A 21,077-nucleotide genomic window follows, 5' to 3' on the forward strand; every position below is an offset into this window, starting at 1 on the left:
ATTTGTACAAAAGAAACAGAGAAGATAAACCAGAAATTAATGAAATTAGTCACTTACACAGGGTAAGTGGGATCAGAAAGGACAAGACAGGAGTAGAATTGGGATAGAAGGAGGGGGCGAAAGTGATGCTTCTCTGGGTACACTTATTTTCTTTTTTAAAGTTTATTTACTTATTTTGAGAGAGATCACTCTCGGCCTTTTGGATAAGATCAAGTGTATTTATTTTGAGAGAGAGAGAGCATGCATGTGCGTGCAGAGGAGGGGCAGAGAGAGAGGGAGAGAGAGAGAATCCCAAGCAGGGGCTCCAACCCACGAACTGTGAGATCATGACCTGACCCGAAATCAAGAGTCAGACACTTAACTAATTGAGCCACCCAGGCACCTCTGGGTACACCCTTCTAAGTTGTTCTAATTTTTGAAATTATGTTAATATTTTACACAGTGGAAAACACTAGAAACATACACAAGTAAGGGAGAAACCTAGCTAATGGAATACAAAGAGAAATAAACAAACCTAACCTCATTTGAATGAATAAAATCACCATACTAAAGGAGAGGGAAGTAGAACCAACCCAGGTAACTTTAGCCACCCTATTCTGACAGTGTGTTCTCATCCTAAGCCAAAGGAGTTAGACGCATTAAACGCTAGCTTGTTTCTCCCAATGGTATTGGTTAGCAATCCTGAAACTACTTTCTATGTGTTTTAGGGCTCATTTAGGAAATGAGTAAATATTTTGTGAATAATAGGAGCCCACTTCTCCTACAGTGGCATGCAAGACCTGGCTCGTACCAGTGAGGACCAATGCTGTACATCTCTTCCTAACTCCCTGTTCAGTGATGTCATGTTGGTGGTTTGAAAATGGCCATGGAGGGAGTTTTTACACCACGGAAATTGGCAAATGCTGCAAAGCATAGATAAAAGTTTATCTCCTGGAGAAGTTGTTAACCATTTACCAGCATACCTCTGGAAAATACAGCAAGTGGGAGAAGGCTAGAATAACCTTGTGGTGTTGTAATGGAACTGGAGGTATTGTTATGCATACATATGTTTCCTCACTCTGTTGAAAGAGCCTAGAAACAATGAATTCCAGGTAGCAATGAGCACACCCACAGCACAAATACTGCTTTCTAAATCCTATTCTCTACTAAAAGGAAACAGGGCTCTTTGGAGAAATAGCAGATTCTAGGACTGTGGCAGAGAAATTAGCTATTAAGCCTATAACATCTTGTCCCAGAAAGCGAGGAGTGCTCAAAGAATGATGGGAATATATCTAAAGGACACAAAATCTAGGGCACACAATCCAGTTTAGAGGGACCCCTTGCTATCCAAATCCAGAAAAATTTGAGCATCAAGAGAAATCATGATGGTAACATACTATATCCATCGAATGAAATAAGAATCCCTGTGTGCATACTAATAAAGAGAGAGAGAGAGGAGAGAAAGCTCTTCCCTACAGTAGAATGCCAACTTCATTATAATAGATGGAATCAGAAAATCACCATACAAAGATGTACATGAATGTTCATAGCAGTTTTTTTTATTTTTTTAATGTTCATTTATTTTTGAGAAAGAGAGAGACAGAGTGTGGGGGGAGGGGCAAAGAGAGAGGGAGACACAGAATCCAAAGCAGGCTCCAGTCTCTGAGCTGTCAGCACAGAGACACAGGCTCAAACCCACGAACCATGAGATCACGACCTGAGCCAAAGTCAGACACGTAACCAACTGAGCCACCCAGGAGCCCCAAATGTTCATAGCAGTTTTATTTGTAATAGCTAAAAACTGTAAACAACTCAAACGTCCATCAACGATCAGTGGATAAACAAACTATCACATGTCCATGTCCATAAAATGGAATCTTATTTAGTAACTAAAAAGAACAAACTATTAATACAATAACATGGATGAAACTCAAAATAAATATGGTAAATGAAAGAAGCCAGGCCAAAAAAAGAGCACCTACTGTGCTTGGATTATACAAATTCTAGAAAACGCAGCTAATATACAGGGACAGAGAGCAGAGTGGTGGTTGCCTGAGAGAGGCAGGTGAGGTTAGAGGAATTTCAAAGGGGTGTGAGGAAACCTTGGGGGTGATGAATAGGTTCACAAGCTTAACTGTGGGGATGGTTTCATGGGTGGTAGACCTATGTGAAAACCTGTTAAACTTTATATTTAAAACACAGGCAGTTTAGGGGAGCCTGGGTGGCTCCATCAGTCCAACTTCAGCTCAGGTCAAGATCTCAAGCCCCACGCCAGGCTCTGTGCTGACAGCCCAAAGTCTGGAGCCTGTTTCAGACTCTGTGTCTCCCTCTCTCTCTCTGACCCTCCCCCACTCACTCACATGCACACAGGTGCATTCTCTCTCTCTAAAAATGAATAAACATTAAAAAAAATTTTTTTAGGGGCTCCTGGGTGGCTCAGTTGGTTAAACAACTGACTTTGGCTCAGGTCACGATCTCACAGTTTGTGAGTTCGAGCCCCGCGTCGGGCTCTGTGCTGACAGCTCAGAGCCTGGAACCTGCTTCAGATTCTGTGTCTTCCCCTCTCTCTCCCCCTCCCCTGCTCAGGCTCTGTGTCTCTCTGTCTCTCAATAATAAATAAACGTTAAAGAAAAAAAATTTTTAAGTCTTTAAAAAAAATAAAAATGAGGGGCGCCTGGGTGGCTCAGTCGGTTGAGCATCTGACTTCGGCTCAGGTCGTGATCTCACAGTTTGTGGGTTTGAGCCCCACATCAGGCTCTGTGCTGACAGCTCAGAGCCTGGAGCCTGCTTCAGATTCTGTGTCTCCTTCTCTCTCTCTGCCCCTACCCTGCTCATACTCTCTCTCTGTCTCTTAAAAATAAATAAATGTTAAAAAAAATTTTTTTAATTAAAAAATAAATAAATAAATAAATAAAAATGAAACACAGGCAGTTTATTACATGTCAATTATTCCTCAACAAAACTGTCAAAAATTTTTAATGACCACCCCCTTAATAATTCATTCAGGCAAGAATCACCAATGGATGTTAAAAACTAATGGATAAAAGTTTGAGGCAAGCAGTACATTTACATAATTTCAAAGTATCCCCCCTTAAGCTACTTATTAATTACATTATTTTATATAATTACATTAGTTATTCATTACTTACAAAAGGGAAAGCCGTAATTTTACCGCGGAGACACCTAGAAAACACCAGTATGACAGACTGAATAATGACCCCAAATGATGCCCCTGTCTAAGCCCCAGAACCTATGAATATATTTCCCTACATGACAAAAAGGACTTTGCTGGTGCAATTAGGTTAAAGATCTTGAGAGGGGAAGATGATCCTGGGTTATCCAGGTGGGCCCAACATAATCACAAGTTTCCTTAGATACTAGAATAAAATAGAATTATACATAGTAATTGGGGCGCCTGGGTGGCTCAGTCGGTTAAGCGTCCGACTTTGGCTCAGGTCATGATCTCGCGGTCCGTGAGTTCAAGCCCCGCGTAGGGCTCTGTGCTGACAGCTCAGAGCCTGGAACCTGTTTCAGATTCTGTGTCTCCCTCTCTCTGACCCTCCCCTGTTCATGCTCTGTCTCTCTCTGTCTTAAAAATAAATAAATAAACGTTAAAAAAAATTTTTTGGGGGGGTGCCTGGGTGGCGCAGTCGGTTAAGCGTCTGACTTCAGCCAGGTCACGATCTCGCGGTCCATGAGTTCGAGCCCCGCGTCGGGCTCTGGGCTGATGGCTCGGAGCCTGGAGCCTGTTTCTGATTCTGTGTCTCCCTCTCTCTCTGCCCCTCCCCCGTTCATGCTCTGTCTCTCTCTGTCCCAAAAATAAATAAACGTTGAAAAAAAAAATTTTTTTTTAATTTTTTTTAAGAATTATACATAGTAACAAAAAGCCACAATATATTATCATGAGACAAATGAAAGGTTCCTATATAAGCCCATAATAAATGAGTCCATATTTGTTAAGAAAAATGCATAACTACATTGTATATAAATACAGAGACAAAAGTCCGGAAGGAAACATACCACACATTTATTAGTGGCAACCTCTATTTCTGAACTATTTGGACTCCTCATAACAAAACTGAACATAAAAAAAGGAACAACTTCACATTTTACTACAGAAAATTTATATTATGTATGTTGAGACCATGACTTTGTGAAAGACGAATATCCCTCTAAATTTAACATAGAAGGCATAAGATTTAGAAGATATCAATGTTCAGAAAGTTGGCTAATGTTCAGCATTACCCATCTAACCTTCAATATGATCTAAATCTCCCTCTCCCCCTCCCTCCCTCTCTCTCTCTCTCTCTCTCTCTGTTTCACAGACACACACACACACACACACACACACACACACACACACATCCATCAGGGACATGAGAAATTTGACTTACAAATCCACAGGGAGAGAAAAATCTAAGAATCGAAGGTGGGTGTTTCAATTCATGAGGAACATTAGACCACAGCTAAGGGCACTGCTAATGTTAGTGCTAACACTTTTCCAGTTAATAAATACAAGTTGAACTTCTATAGTTTACCCCTGAGAGGTGCGTGACTGTATATATCACAGGGTAAAGTCAGTGGTGCATTGTTCCAATTTTAGTACATGTGCTGCTGAACTGAGCACCAATCAGTGGTGCATCAATGTCCAGAAATACAGACTCAAGTCTTCCTCCTGGTCCACGGCAGTCCCTAGAGAATCCTCCCGACATGCCCAAGACACTGCACAGGCCTGGAAAAGCAAGCAAGTGCCAGGAAGCGGTTATACCTAAAATTTGAAGTAGGTCCTCAGATAGGGGACCAAGGGAACAGGACAGTGTTTCTCTAAACCCCAGCAGTCCAGCCAGCAGAGCCAAGAAAGCCAGCCAGATCAAATACCCAATGAACTACCACCACCGTCAAAGCAAATAAGAGAAGTAAGTCAGGAAACCAAAGTAGGTCAAGCCCAGGGAAATATCCAGTCACTACTCTAGCTGACTTGTATTCCCTCTTGCTCCCCGTGGGAAGTTGGAGTCCAGTCCATAAAAATTCCCTCCAGCCTCTGACACCCTTCATGTCACATCCCCACTGAAATACAATTTTGAAGGCTTTTAGTCTCTATCTATTATCCTCTGGTTCACCTACTAGGCAAACCAAATACACAAACGAGAATAAATCTCAAAGTCTTAAGACACTACATAACTGTGAAGCCTCTTAAGCAGCCACATCCCTGCAGCAGTAATGTCTGGGATGCATTTCACAGCCGCTGACTGGACGCCGTATCTCAGACCCCAGTAACCCAGATAGTCAACTGACTGGATTTCTTCCATGACAATTTATCTAAAGCCAAGAAACTGCAAACTAATAGAAACTATGTGATGTTGATGAGAACAAAGTGCATTCATTCCTATTCTGTATCTTTCATGTCTCCATCTCCATTTCTGAAACCCCAGCACCTAAATCAGAAGAATCCTCAAAAAAAATCCCTTACGTGCTCTGGATATGGATTCGCCAAGATGTGGATTTATAATTTCTAACAAATTTCAAACCAAAAACTAATCGGGGTTAATTATCAATTGATCGGAAAGTGGAATTAAGCAGAATATCCCATGTCCTAAACATTCTAGGTAGTCAAAGAGCCTATTTTCCCACAGTATTCTAGCCTTAGAATGCTACTGTATTTGAGAGCATCTTAGAGCTAAACCACATAATTCATTTCCATCCTTTTACAAATGAAGGAATGGAGGCTTAGGTTACAATTTGACTGATCATTATATTCTTAACATGAACAGAAGTACATAAATGCAAAAAAATGTTACCCAACCAAAAATATGCAAATAAATGCAATGATCTCCAAATGTGCCCATCAGGATGATTAACTTTGTTTGTAGGGATAATACCAAGTAATGATTCTTTGTAGTCCAGAAATTACTCATCCTCTATCTCTCAGTGATTCAGCCTTCCCTGACCCCGGAAATATGTGACTCTTGTTTCTACTTGTTCCTAGAGACTCTGTAAAATTGATGACAATTTGTGTTGTCTTAGGGCTTTTTCCTCAAAGTTTTTATTTAGATTTGGTTAAGTTTTACTTTTAGTTTATCTTTGGCTTCGCCACTGCAATGTCACTAGGCCAGCTCAAGTTCAGTATGTTTTGGATTTTCTGCACTTCGGGTCCATGACTTTTGGGAATCAGAATGTCTTACATATTCAAATTTCAGATTTAACACATGTCTTAAATGTCAGAATTCTAGAAGCAAATATCAAGTATTTCTTCCAGTACACATTCTCCTAAGTCCACTGACTTTTCCCCTCTAACTCACTGATTTCTTACCCAGCCTAATCCAAGGAGCCTTTTGCATGAATTTTGAGCACAGAGGACACTCAGGCACCTTAGACGTGAAATAACACATGTTAAAATGACATTCAGCTGAACTAGACCAATGAATCTGATTCAATGAAACCATATTTTAACTAAAGTGAGCTGAAAACTTGTGTCCATACAAACCTACATATGAATGTATATACCAACCTTATTCTTTAAATTTTTTTAATGTTTATTTATTTTTGAGAGACAGAGAGAGACAGTGCACGAGCAGGGGAGGGACAGAGAGAGGGGGAGACACAGAATCCAAAGCAGGCTCCGAGCTCTGAGTTCAGCACAGAACCCGACACAGGGCTGGAACCCTCAAGCTGTGAGATCATGACCTGAGCTGAAGTTGGATGCTCAACCAACTGAGCCACCCAGGTGCCCCTATACCAGCTTTATTCTTTTTTTTTTTTAATGTTTATTTATTTCTGAGACAGAGAGAGACAGAGCGTGAGTCGGGGAGGGGCAGAGAGAGAGGGAGACACAGAATCCGAAGCAGGCTCCAGGCTCCGAGCTCTCAGCACAGAGCCACACGCGGGGCTCGGACTCACAAACCGTGAGATCATGACCTGAGCCGAAGTCGGTCGCTCAACCGACTGAGCCACCCAGGCGCCCCTATACCAGCTTTATTCTTAACTGCGCCAAATTGGAAGCAACCAAGATGTCCTTCAGTAGGCAGGTGGATAAACAAATTGTGGTACATCCACACCAGGGAATATTATTCAGCAATAGGAGGAAGTGAGGCATCCAGCCACAAAAAGACATGAGAGAATCTTCAACACATACTGCTAAGGGAAAGAAGCCAATCTGGAAAGGCCACATACTGTATGATTCCAACTACATGACATTCTGGAAAAAGCAAAACTGGAGACAACAAACAGGTCAGTGGTTGTCAGGGGTTCAGAAGGAGGGATGGAAGGATGAACAGGGGGTTCTTCAAGTCAGTGGAACAATTCTGTATGATATGATGGAGGATAGATGACATAATGCATTTGTCAAAACCTATAAAACACAGTGAACCTTAACATAAACTATGCACTTTAGCTAATAATAATGCATCCATATTGGTGCAGCAAGAGTAGCAAATGTACCACACTAATGCAAGATATTAATAGAGGGGGAAACTGGGGTGGGAGGGAGCAATATGGGAACTCTGTACTTTTGTTCAATTTTTCTGTAAACCTAAAACTGCACTAAATAATAAAACCTATTAATTTTAAAGATTCTTGAAATTACCCTCGATAACACAGCATGCTTTAGCTTTCTAGGTAATTACTAGAAGCAGGACTTTAGTGACTTGATCATTTCGGCAAATTGGCTTTTGTCAAACTGATTCCCAGCAATCCGGCCTGCTTCCTGCTGAAGCCACACTGATCTTTCTGTTCCTCAAACACGCCAGGCCCTTTCCAGCCTCGCCGCTTTGTCTCCCCCTTCCCTCAGCGCTCCGGAAGGCTGGCTGGACCTTACCCTTCACATCTCAGCTCAAATGTCATCTTTCCAGAGAAGCCCCCAGTGACCACTCTGTCCCCCAAACACATGGAGTGATTATCCAATCACCCAATGTTCTAGGCAGAACAACGGCCCGCCCCCAAAGATATCCAAGTCAGAATCCCTGGAGCTTGTAAACACATTACCTCACATGGCAAAAGGGACTTCCCAGATGTCATTTCATTAAGGACCCTGAAATGGAGAGATTATCCTGGATTCTCTCTCTTTCCCTCTCTCTCTGTGCCCTTCCCCCCTCATGCTTTCTTTCTCTCTCAAAATAAATAAATAAACTTAAAAAAAATGAGGAGGTCTTATTTTACGAATTGGTAGTAACTTTTTCTAAAGTAATGTATTACAAATACCTTTCTTGCTGCTTGCTGTAAATGACAATTTTTAGGGATTATGGACTATATTTCACTTGTTCTAACAATTCCTTAAAATTTTTAAAGTTATTTCCACCCAATTTCATGAATTGTCTCAATTTTTAAAATTAACTGCAAAAAAAAAAAGCAAAGCGCTACAATATCGATATACAAATGCATTACCAACAGTTCCACGTCTTTAACACAACTATAATCTATCTTCTCATCTGAGACACAGAATGGTCCTAGTTTTAGGCTGCCCAGACAGTATTGTCCTCATTGCAAAACAGGAAGCTCAAGTTCAGAGCGGTTAGCTGAGTGGCTTTGGGCAAGGCACTCGCTTAGTCTGAGGTAGTGTCGGATGTAGATCCCAAACGATACGGAACGTGGCCGGGGGGACTGCAGCTGCCCTTAGCTGGTGGCCTCTCCCTCCCTACTTCCTGGGTTCCCATGGAATCGACCACAATTCCATCTGAATAGTTGCGGTCTTGTACCTACAGCCTCTCTTGAGCCCCCTGGTCTTTCCACCTTCCCTATCTGAAACCCCGTCCACAGGACTCGTTTCTTTGCCCTGGAGAGCAGACAGGCTTCTGGCTTGCTGACCCAAGCTCTTGGGTCCTGGGGCCCTTCAGTTCAGTGTCTGCAGAAGTGGCCACATGGCTCAATGGCAGGTGCCTTGATTTGCATCATATTTGCTGCCTTTGACTCAGAGCTAAGGACATCTAGGAGAACACCATGGTCTCTCATATACACTCTCTCCACCTACTCAGCCCAGGAAAGGGAAATACAGCTGGTGTCAGCCAGGGAGAAGCCTGCTGGCCAAGATGATGGCCCTAAACAACAGCTGGTCAGAATCAAAGCCAACCACTCTCCTGGCAGGAATTACATGGGAATCCTGATTAAACAGGTAGGTGCTAGCATAGGACAGTTGGATGAAGGCTGAGCTGGGGACAACCCACAGGACTGGTCAACTGTTCAGATCTCCAGACCTGACCATCAGTAGAAGTGCTGACAAAGGCCTAGAGAAATACTTTTTATCCCAGAGAACTAAGGTCTTTTTGGACCCCTTGTTCAAGACCTGGCTGTCTTGGGAGGGAGAAAGTTTAGTGCCTGTGTTTGATAAAAAAGAGTATATCCCAGGGTGCCTGGGTGGCTCAGTCGGTTAAGCATCTGACTTCAGCTCAGGTCATGATCTCATGGTTTGTGGGTTCAAGCCCCACATCAGGCTCTGTGCTGACAGCTCAGAGCCTGGAGCCTGCTTCGGATTCTGTGTCTCCCTCTCTCTCTGCCCCTCCCCCAATCATGCTCTGTCTCTCTGTCTCTCTCTCAAAAAATAAATAAACATTAAAAAAAAATTTTTTTAAAGAGTATATCCTCAGAGCAGTTTCGAAGAGGCAGGGCAACCAAGGCCTGGAGCAGTAAAGAGACTGTATTTCTAGGGTTTTCAGACATTTGTGGCCCTTTATGGACCTGTCACCTCAAGCAGCTATTCTTTAAATAGAAAAACTAGTGTTCAAATTGGAGTAGAATCAGATCAGCCCTGTAAGGCAAGAGTGGAGAGGAAAGACTACAGTGACCATACAGTGTTTCCTCTTGCATCCATCACCCAGCAAAACTAAGCCCGAAACCAGGCTCCAGCCTGTCAGAGGACATCAATCTGTCAACTGTTGTCATTCAAGCAGGGCCTGCAGGTAGGGGCAGAGGCTCGGTCTCCCTACCCTAAGCAGCCTATTTAAGTATTCCTTCCGGCCCTGTGCCAAGCCTTACCCTCCCTTGAGGTGTTCTGGAAACACAGATTTTTCCCATGTTATCACATGCCCAGTGCTATCTTAGCGCTTTTTAGGGACTGGTGGCCCATGGCACCCACCCAGCTGGGCCTACTCCATAATCCTACTCTGCTAACCCACACCTCTTAGCGTGAGGAGAGTAGGTCAGCCTATTTCCCATCGGGATCATACATGTGTGTTTGCCCCCTGACAAGAGCGTAGGCCCACTGAGGGCAGGAGTCAATCTTCTCCTGACTTTAGAGGTCACACAGATCTCTGGCTTCTGCAAATGTCAGAACACCTGGGACTCATCCAAAAAGACAATTAACTATTGAGTACAACTTTAACCATAGAAAAGTTCAAAGAAAAATAATTAAATGTTTATCAAGCATGGGGAGAAGTTTTTAAACTTTGGTATATAATAGATGAAATCACAAAAGATTAGCTCAACACACTTGACTGTATAAAGCATTTTCAAAATATGTATACATTTTAAGTATAATGATCATTTTACAGAGGAGAATACGAAGCTTAGGAAAGTTGAGTAATTTGAACAAGGCATATCCCTCAGCTTAAAAGGAGCAGGGCTGGGATTCCAACCCAAGAATGTCCGACACAGAGGCTTGAGTGCCTCAGGACCGCCCTCACTACTGCACACGGTATTTACTGGAGGCCAGAAGATGTGAATCACACGCACAACACACATATGTATACACATACATATGTAGATGTGAGAATGTGCTTGCAAATATTTGTAGTAAATAACAAGCAATACCTTTATCATTTTTTATAGCTTACGTAGATTCATAAGCAAAGCACAAGGAAAGAAACAAAACAATTCATAAAAGAGGAAATAGAACATGGAAGTAAACAAAGGTTCACTCTCCCTGGTGGTAAAAACACAAATGCAAGTTTAAGGAGGCACCTGTTTTTGCTTATTAAATGGGCAGGGAAGAAACCACACTGGCCACGACTGAGGTAGTGGAACTAGTACCTTGGGATATTATTGGAGACATTGAGAATACATCTGCTCTCTAAGAAATCACTTTATATATACACCAAAAGTTTTTAAGTGTCCTACTCTAAATGAACGCTATTTTCATTCAACAGATAGTACTGTGAATCTGAGAGAGGGAAAGAGAGCAGCTCCATTTTTAGAAAGGCTCGGTCTCTGCTGTTTCTCTGCTAGGCCCCATTTACTCATGTTCTATATTTCACCTTGCATCTGAATGAACCAAGCTGCTATTTATGTTCCCGCTCCAACAGAGAGGCAGGAAAGTTAATCATTCTTGGATTCTTGTCCTAGGCTCCCAAACACTTTATCATCTAAGAAGAACCGAAGCCCAAACATGTCCCAGGACATTAGCTTCAAACCAACCTCTGCCGATGCTGACATCAATCTTCCCTACCTTCAGTGATTTAAGAAATAGCACCTATTATTCACCTGATACTCGCCTTTGAGGGGACCCTACTCTGGATTCCTGAAGGAACACGTACCTTGAGACCGTTTCCAATATAAGCCCTAACCCCGAGCAATGGAGAGACTCACTCTCCTTTCTTTTCCAAGTCTCCCAGACACTCAATATGCTATGTGCTATCACTGACAGTATTCAACAAACTCTGCTTTCACTTCCTTCAGGTTCATGTTTGATTTTTTTTTTCTTTTCTTTTTTTTTTTTTTTTATAGTAATCTCTACACCCAACATGGGGCTCGAACTCATGACCTCAAGATCAACAGTTGCATGCTCTTGCAACTAAGCCAGCCAGGTGCTGATTTCTGTCCTGCACAAAACCAATGACCCTCTTGGCTGGTCCTGTGTGACCCCCTCTGGGTCCTGGGGCCCACCCTGCCTACGTCAAATCTATTATGTATCAGGCATTGAACCAGGTACCGCTGGAGTAAGCAGGCAGGGGTATCCTTCCTGATCATGCCTAGCTCTGGCTAGGGACTCTGTGTATGTGAGATAGAAATAAACACTGCCCTTGTCTAGGCCACTGTCGCTCTGGGTTTTCTGTTACTCATGGCCAAACCTAACCCTATTTATACAGAAGGTAAATGAGCTTTCACCAGCTGGTGTCTGGCTTCTCCATGGAGTAGGAAGCAAGATCATCAAAACAGAGTGAGCATATGGGAAGGAAGTAGAGGTCTGAGTAGCGTGGAAAAGGTATGAAATTAACACCATGGAAAGAGAGGGAGTGATCTCATCAGAGAAACATAGTAAAACAGTTGAGCAGTGACAAGTTCCTTCATGAATTTCCAGAAACAGATATTTAAAGATTCCATTTTTTAATTACTTTTTTAAAAAATTGTTAATGTTTATTTATTTTTGAGAGAGAGAGAGAGAGAGACAGAGAGAGAAAACGCAAGTGGGGGAGGTGCAGAGAGAGGGGGAGACACAGAATCCAAAGCAGGCTCCAGTCTCCGAGCTGTCGGCATAGAGCCAGACACGGGGCTTAAACTCACAAACTGAAATGACCTGAGCTGAAGTTGGAGGCTCAACTGACTGAGCCATCCAGATGCCCCAAAGATTCCAATTTTTAAATATCCTAAATAAAGATGTGCAGCACATTATTTATTATAGACAACTTCAGAAATTATATAAATGTCAAACAGCAAGAAGACAGTTTCATCAATTATAATATTTTTTAAATGATTGTTGAGAAAAGTAGGTAGCAATAGATAAACTTCTGATACTTTCTTATATTTATATTTTATTTATTATATGGAAACAGTAGAATACAAAATAGTACATACGGTATAATTATACCTATGCATGGAGGACAAAATGGGGAAAAGTACCAAATCACTAACAATACATTTTTTTAAATTTTTTTTTAATGTTTATTTATTCTGAGAGATAGAGAGACAGAGCATGAGCAGGGAAGGGGTAGAGGGAGAGGGAGACACAGAATCTGAAGCAGGCTCCAGGCTCTGAACTGTCAGCACAGAGCCCGATGCAGGGCTCAAACCCACAAGCATGAGCTCATGACCTGAGCCGAAGTAGGACGCTTAACCAACTGAGCCACCCAGGCGCCCCAACAATACATTTTTAATGTCCTTAATTTTATTACGTTAATATTAAAAAACTGTTGTCTTTAAATAGCACAGGAGTCTGAACTGAGTAGATAACAGTCTCTAGAAGGTGAGGTGTCTCATGTCACTCTGTGACCCACAGCAGCTACCACAAGGCTGCTGCTCAGGACTTCACAGATAGTTGTTAAGCTGAATTGCCTGAGATGGTGTGATGACTAGGGAAGAATGCGCTCTCTCGCTCTCTCTCTCTCTCTCTCTCTTTTTTTTTTTTACCTGAGAAGGAGCTCGCTTTATTGGGGGCAGAGCACTGCACATGGCCAACAGATGAAAGCAGCCCAGTGGGCATCCTATATCCACATCACCCTCAAAAATGTACAGAGGAAGTTTTGTTAAGAAAGATCAACTGGAACATGGGTTCCTCTGGGTACCTTCCCCTGCCTCATCCTTCCGAGGAGTCGGGACACTCCCGACCATTTCCTTGAAGGCAAATGTGGTCGCTACAGGTAGAGTCCTTGCAGGGGTGTCTTCTTGTTTTTTATGAAGAACATTTTCTTTAGACTTTTTGAAGTCTTCATTTGTTACTTTCATTCTCTGTTCTCTCAAGGCCATCATACCAGCTTCTCTACTGATTGCCTTAATGTCAGCCCCAGAGAGGTCATCTTTAGCCATGATCAAAGTCTGGCATCATCCTGCTTGTGTGGATCTGAAAGATGCACTTCCTAGTCTTTTCATCAGGCAGGGGAACTCAATTTTCCCATCAATGCAGCCTGGTCTGATAAGCGCTGGATCCAAAGTTTCTATTCAGTATGTGGCCATGGTAACTTTTAGATCACCTCTTGATTCAAATCCATCCAACTGGTTCAACAGTTCCAACATTGTTCATTGAATTTCTCTCTCACTACCAGAACTTGAGTCATATCTTTTTGTTCCAATGGCAACGATTTCATCAATAAACACCATGGATGGTTCATGTTCTTCCACAGCTAGAAACAATTCCTGAACGAGTTTGGGCCCATCACCTTCTGATTAAGTTCAGAGTCAACCACTATTAAGAAAGTGGCTGAGGTTTGGTTTGCTACTGCTTTGGCTAATAAGGTTTTACCTGTGCCAGGCGGACCATAGAGAATGACCCCCTTTGGGGGCTTTATATCCATCTCTTCATAATATTCAGGATGTGTGAGAGGAAGCTCCACAGATACCTTAATTTCCTGGATTTGGTTGTCCAACCCCCAATAACAGCATAGGTTTCCTGGGGGGCCTTTTCCACCTTCATCACTGTGACCAAGGGATCCGTGTCATCCATGAGCCACCCCTATGACAGCATGTACCTTGTGGTTGAGCAGGACCGTGCAGCCTGGTTCCAGCAGATCCTTGTCCACCAAGGAAAGAATACTGACATAGCGTTCTGAGCCCACAGATGTAGATAGTGATCTCTTCCAACGTTCCTACCAACATTGGGGTCCCCCCAGTCATCCACCTTTGATCTTTCCTCCTCTTGCTTTTCTTCTAAAGTCTTCATTTGTTCCTGATTTCTAATGAATTCATCCTCCATGAGAAGAGAGTCTTTAATCCTAACTTCAGTAATTTTTTTTTATTTTTTTTAACGTTTATTTTTTAATTTTTGAGACAGGGAGAGACAGAGCATGAACAGGGGAGGGGCAGAGAGAGAGGGAGACACAGAATCGGAAGCAGGTTCCAGGCTCTGAGCCATCAGCCCAGAGCCCGACGCAAGGCTTGAACTCACGGACCGTGAGATCGTGACCTGAGCTGAAGTGGGACGCTTAACCAACTGAGCCACCCAGGCGCCCCATAACTTCAGTAATTTTAACCGGCACTGAGTGTGACATGTCACCAGTGGCAGCTCGCTGGCAGCAACTGGTCCCTTTGTTTTCTTCTTCTTTTTCCCCACTCTAGTCGGTACGGGAGGTTTGTATTTCTTTTTCTTTTCCTTGTCATTTTTCTTGTCACCTCCAGGGCCATGATCACCACTCTGACTTTGACCCATCTTGCTTTGGTCGCTCGAACCGGAATGCTCCTCTCTCTAACCAGTGTTGTGTTTTCTCTATTGGTCACAGGGTCTCTCACCATGTGGTCAGCACTTAGTGTGTGGACCTTGCTCTGTGCCCTTCCTTGGGCATAAGGCATCCAGTACAGCCAGAGCCCATCCTTGACAACAGCATTCTCCCAAGCACAAGATGACCCCTCCAGTCATAGTAGGACAGGCTCTTTAGAAGCCTAGAATAACACTTCTCACCAAAAGGAATGTGAAGACAGAGCGTCGGCTTGGATGAGTGTCAGCTCATTTGCTGAGTGTCTGCTACAAGCCAGGCACCATGTTAGATGTGGGGGAATATGGTTCTGAACAAGTCAGACACATCACATGGAGCTTATGGGCATGGGAATCAGACATTAAAGAGGTAGTTACAGTATTATGGATTATCTTATGGGCACAGGATGCCATAGGAACAGGCAGGTGGGGCAAGCAAATTGGCTAGTCAGAAACAATAATTCATCATTTGGTAACTGACCTAGAAGTGCCACAGTAGAGTAGGTGAGCAAGAGAAGGTAAGTGATACGTGCAGAGGGGCAGGCTAGTCTGGGGCTGGCAGACCTGTGTAGGCCATGGTCAGACTTTTACACTCTGAGTACCACAAGAGGCCACTGGAAGAATTCAAGCAGGGGAAGGATATGAACTCATTTATGTTTTGAGAGCTCTCTAAGTGACATAGGATCTGGAAAACAGTGGCTCCAACTCAAGAGAGCACTGAAGGAAAGCCCAGGATGACAGTTGTGCAGCAGTTGGGACAGAGGACAGAGGGCTCCAAAAAGGGGGTCTCCAGAGGAGGATGGGGGTATAGAGGGCTTTTAAAAAATACCTAGTATGCTGGAGAATTTTTTAAAAAGAGTCTCTGATTTTAATTTGCAGAAATAGAAATTCTAAGCCCATCTTAAAATCCATATGGAATCTCAAAGGACCCTGAATAGCTAAAAAAACCTTGAAAAGGAAGAACAAAACTGAAGGACTCACACTTCTTGAATTCAAAACTTACTACAAAGCCACAGTAGCCAAAACAGTGTGGTACTGGCATTAAGACAGGCCCACAGAATAGAACAGAAATAAAGCTGTTCATACAGGGTCAAATGACATTTGACAAGGGGGCCAAGACTATTCAATGGGAAAAGGATGGTCTTTTCAACAAACGGTACTGGGAAAACTGGATACCCACATGCAAAAAAATGAAGTTGGACACCTACTTAATACCAAATACAGAAAAATTAACTCAATAGGGATTAAGGACCTAAATGTAAGACCTAAAACAATAAAACTCTTAAAAGAAAACATAGGGCAAAAACTTCATGACACTGGATTTGGCAATGACTTCTTAGATAGGACACCAAAGGCACAGGTAACAAAAGAAAAAACAAATTGGACTTCATGAATATTTTAAAATTTTGTGCAGCAAAAGACACTAACAACAGAGTAAAAAGGCAACCCGCAGAATGGGAGAAAATATTTGCAACTTACATATCTGATAAAAATAAAAAGGTTAATATCCAGAAAATATACAGATAACTCAACAACAACAAAAGATAACCAAACAACCTGATTCAAAAGTGGGCAAAGGACTTAAATAGACATTTCTCCAAAGAAGATATACGAATGGCCAACAAGCCCATGAAAAGATGTTCCACGTCACTAACCATTAGGAAATTGCAAAATGAAACTACAGTATCACCTCATACCCTTAGGATGGCTACTATCAAAAAAACCAGAAAACAACAAGGTGTTGATGATGACGTTGGAAAACCGGAACCCTTCCACACTGCTGGTGGGAATGTAAAATGGTGCAGCTGCTGTTGCAAACATATGGCAGTTCTTCAAAAAATTAAAAATAGAGTTACCATATGATCTAGCAACTAAACCTCTGAGCACATACCCAAAAGAACTGAAAGCAGGGTCCTGAAGACATATTTGTACACCCGTGTTCATAGCAGCATTATTCACAAGAGCTGAAATGTGGAAGCGACCCAAGTGTCCATCTACAGGTGAACAGGTAAGCAACATGTGTTATACACACACAATGGAATGTACGTTAATATGTATTACTATGTTAGGAAATTAAGATAATATATAATATAATATAATATAATATAATATAATATAATATAATATAATATAATATAAGTTGGGAAATTCTGACACAAGTCACAACATGGAGAAACTTTGAGGACATTATGCTAAGCAAAATAAGCCAGTCATAAAAAGATGAATCCTGTATGATTCCATTTATATGAGGCACTTAGAACAGTCAAAATCATAGAGACAGAAATGTGATAGTTGCCAGGGGCTGGGGTAAGGGAGAATGGGGAGTTATTGTTTGATGGATATAGGCTTTCAGTTCCACAGAGCGAAAAGAGTTCTGGAGATGGATGGCGGTGATGATTGCACAACACGATGAACATATTTAACACCACTGAACTAAGATGTTCACTAAGATGATTAAAAGGATAAATTTTAAGTGATAGGTATTTTGCCACAATAAAAAATATACATACTATCAGACTTAAAAAATGAAAAGGGAACTAGTTAAATACGGAATTCAGTTGCATGGCCATGAATATTACATATATGTAAGTGTGCGTAGGGGCGAAGAGCAGTGGATACCTTTTTTTTTTTAATCAAGTAGGTTAGACTTCCGTGTTCACTTCTTCTTCACATGTTAAACATTTATTGAGCATATACTCTGTTCTCAGAACTGTGTCAAGCTCTAAGGACATAGAGGTAAATGAGACAAAAGGCGACAATAGCCTTGTAAAGAAGACAGGCAAAGAAAGTGATGACTAAATACTGAGTGATAAGTACTGTTAGAAATATGCAATAGGCTGGAGCGCCTGGCTGGCTCAGTTGGAAGAGCACCTGACTCTTGATCTTTGGGTCATGAGTTCAAGCCCCACGTTGGGTTTAGAGATTACTTAAATAAATAAAATTAAAAGAAAGAAAAGAAATACAACGGGCTTTCAGAAACTCTCTTAACCAAGACCTAGAAGCAGGAGCAGAAGTCAATGCAAAAGCCTGGGGACAGGGCCAAGGGAACACTGCCCCACCCACCTTGGGGTATAGCAAGTAGTTTTGTGTGGCTGTGGTTCAAAGTGTGAATTTTGTGGGTGTGAGGCAGGGGTCAGCTTTCCGCTGGCCTTACACCTTTTCTTGTTCTTTTTTTTTTTCTCTTTCTCTGCTAAAATATAGTTGTGAAAACGGTTATGATATTGAGGCAGGTGGGAATTTTAGTGTCATTTTTGGAGGTTTATAAAAGTACTTGAAACTGTAATCCATGGCCATAAACAATAATGTGTGTAAAAAATGAATAGTCATCTGTGAAAAAAATATTTAAGATCATCACAGCATTTTTTTTTAAGAATAGTGGGTATTTAATATCTAAGAATACTCTTCTGTTCAACTTTCAAAAATAGTTACCTGTGATCATTTCTGTTTAAAAAAGAAGTCTTCGGGGTGCCTGGGTGGCTCAGTCAGTTGAGTGGCTAACTCTTGATTTCAACTCAGGTCATGATCTCACAGTTCATGAGTTCAAGCCCGACACGGGGCTCCACACTAGGGGCGTGGAGCCTGCTTGGGATTTTCTCTCTCTCTCTTTCTCTCTCTCTCTCTTTCTCTCTCAAAACAAATAAATAAACTTAAAAGAAAAAAAAGAAGAAGCCAGTTTCTAATCCACAAATGCAATCCAGTGTGACCTGGTCAATGCTAATGAAACAGCCATATTTGAACAGTGAGTTTTAAGGTTATATAATAGTTTCCAAAGACAGAGAATAATGAATGTTATGGATTGTGCACTGTGGCTTAAGATTGCCCTCTGCTGCTCTGAGCCTCCCTGAACATACAAATAGTACAAAGAATTTAAGACAGGGGCATTAGGGTCCACTGAAGAAAAGCTTTTCTATTCTCATGAAGAACAAACATCTATTAGATATGTCAAAATCCCCTATTGACCCTTGGCTAACCTTCAGCCCAAAATGCAAACAGCCGATTCCAGAAAGTAGGTTTAAACAAATAAGCCACCAGTCTACTATATCTTTGAGAAGTCTGATTTTCCTACTTAGCTCACACATGTGTTATTTGGGAAATAGGAACCCCACGACTCTGAGACAGGTGACGAAGCCCTTGTTTTGAGAGGCTGTAAGACTCACAGCAGCTATTGGACACTGGTATTGAAAATACCATGTATTGGGGCGCCTGGGTGGCTCAGTCGGTTAAGCGTCCGACTTCGGCTCAGGTCATGATCTCGCGGTCCATGAGTTCGAGCCCCGCGTCGGGCTCTGTGCTGACAGCTCAGAGCCCGGAGCCTGTTTCAGATTCTGTGTCTCCCTCTCTCTGACCCTCCCCCGTTCATGGTCTGTCTCTCTCTGTCTCAAAAATAAACGTTAAAAACAAATTTTTTTTAAAGAAAATACCATGTATTCTATTGCCTGACTTTTCTAGAGTGAGCTATATGGTTCTGCCATCTTCATGGATTTTCACAATATATGATTTAGGGGTGCTTGGGTGGCACAGTCAGTTAAGCACCCGACTCTTAATATCTGCTCAGGTCATGATCTCACGGTCGTGAGATACAGCCCGGCATGGACTCCATGCTGAGTATGGAGCCTGCTTAGGATTCTCTCTCTCCCTCTTTCTGCCCCTCCACCCCTCCCAAAATAAATAAACATTTAAAATTAATTAATTACTTAATTAACTTAAAGCATCCTTGTTTATTTAATTAGAAATTTTTAATGGTTTTATTGATTGATTGATTGATTGATTGATAAAGTAGGCTCCCTGCCTAGCATGGAACCCAACATGAGGCTTGAATTCATGACCCTGAGATCAAGACCTGAGCTAAGGTCAAGAGTCAGACACTTAACCAATTGAGCCACCCAGGTGCCCCTTTAATAGTTTCAAATTTTAAAAAATTACAACTAAGCCTGGGTGGCTTAGTAGGTTAAGCGTCTGACTTTGGCTCAGGTCATGATCTCAGAGTTTGTGAGTTTGAGTCTCATGTCAGGCGCTGTGCTGTCAGCTCAGAGCCTAGAGCCTATTTCCGATTTTGTGTCTCCCTCTGTCTCTGCCTTCCCTTGCTCTCTCTCTCTCTCCAAAACAAATTAACATTAAAAAAAAATGCAACTCTAAAGCTAACCAACAACTCCTCTTATCGAAATCTCCTTTTTGTTAAAATAGGAGATTTGTAGCGCAGGTAAAGAAAAAACAATGTCAGCCACTTCTACTCAGGATGAGGTTTTCATTAATACTGAAATGTAGATGATATTTATTCCGTAATAAAATATGTATAAAGCTTAACATTCTGGGGCCACCTGGGTGGCTCAGTCAGCTGAGCGTCCGACTCTTGATTTCAGCTCAGGTCATGATCCCATGATAGAGCCCTGCATTGGGCTCCACACTGAGCATGGAACCTGCTTAAGATTCTCTCTCTCTTCCTCTCCCCCACTCACACGCTCTCTCTCTCTCCCTAAAGTAAAAATAAAATAATAAAATATAAAATAAAAACTGGACATTCTGATTAAATTTAGGAAGTAGTAAATGATAAATACAAAAATTAAGTACAAAATTATCAAGTAGTCGTACAGATAGTGGTTATTCTAAATTTTAGATATAATCATTATTTTGCTTTGACTAGATGATGAAATCTATAGCTATTTCACCAGAAAAATCCATAAATGAGCATGCATCATACACATTTATACCAAGTTTTGAATACACCAAATCTTTTTTCCTTTAGAATACATTTTTTAATGTTTATTTATTTATTCTTGGATGGGGAGGGGCAGAAAGAGAAGGAGACAAAGAATCCCAAGCAGGCTCTTCACTGTCAGAGTAGAGCACAATGTGGGACTGAAACCTACTTACCAACTGTGAGTTCATGACCTGATCCGAAATCAAGAGTTGGATGCCTAACCGACTGAGCCACCCAGGAGACCCACTTTAGAATACATTTTAACTATATGTTCTTATCTATACACGTGTTATATTTTTAGGCCTTTGCATAATGGGTATCTGATAGACCAACCTCTGAACTCTGCATTCACTATGT

The 21,077-nt window shown here is 41.8% G+C and overlaps 1 protein-coding gene and 1 pseudogene across 1 annotated transcript in view; both read right to left on the reverse strand.

The window, feature by feature from the left end:
* PSTPIP2 (proline-serine-threonine phosphatase interacting protein 2) overlaps positions 1-21,077 on the reverse strand; it is a 78,638-nt gene that overhangs the window by 51,376 nt on the left and 6,185 nt on the right. The window lies entirely within an intron of this gene.
* LOC122470733 lies at positions 9,477-14,612 on the reverse strand (annotated as a pseudogene).

This window comes from Prionailurus bengalensis, chromosome D3 (genome assembly GCF_016509475.1).
Source record: "Prionailurus bengalensis isolate Pbe53 chromosome D3, Fcat_Pben_1.1_paternal_pri, whole genome shotgun sequence".
NCBI lineage: Eukaryota > Metazoa > Chordata > Mammalia > Carnivora > Felidae > Prionailurus > Prionailurus bengalensis.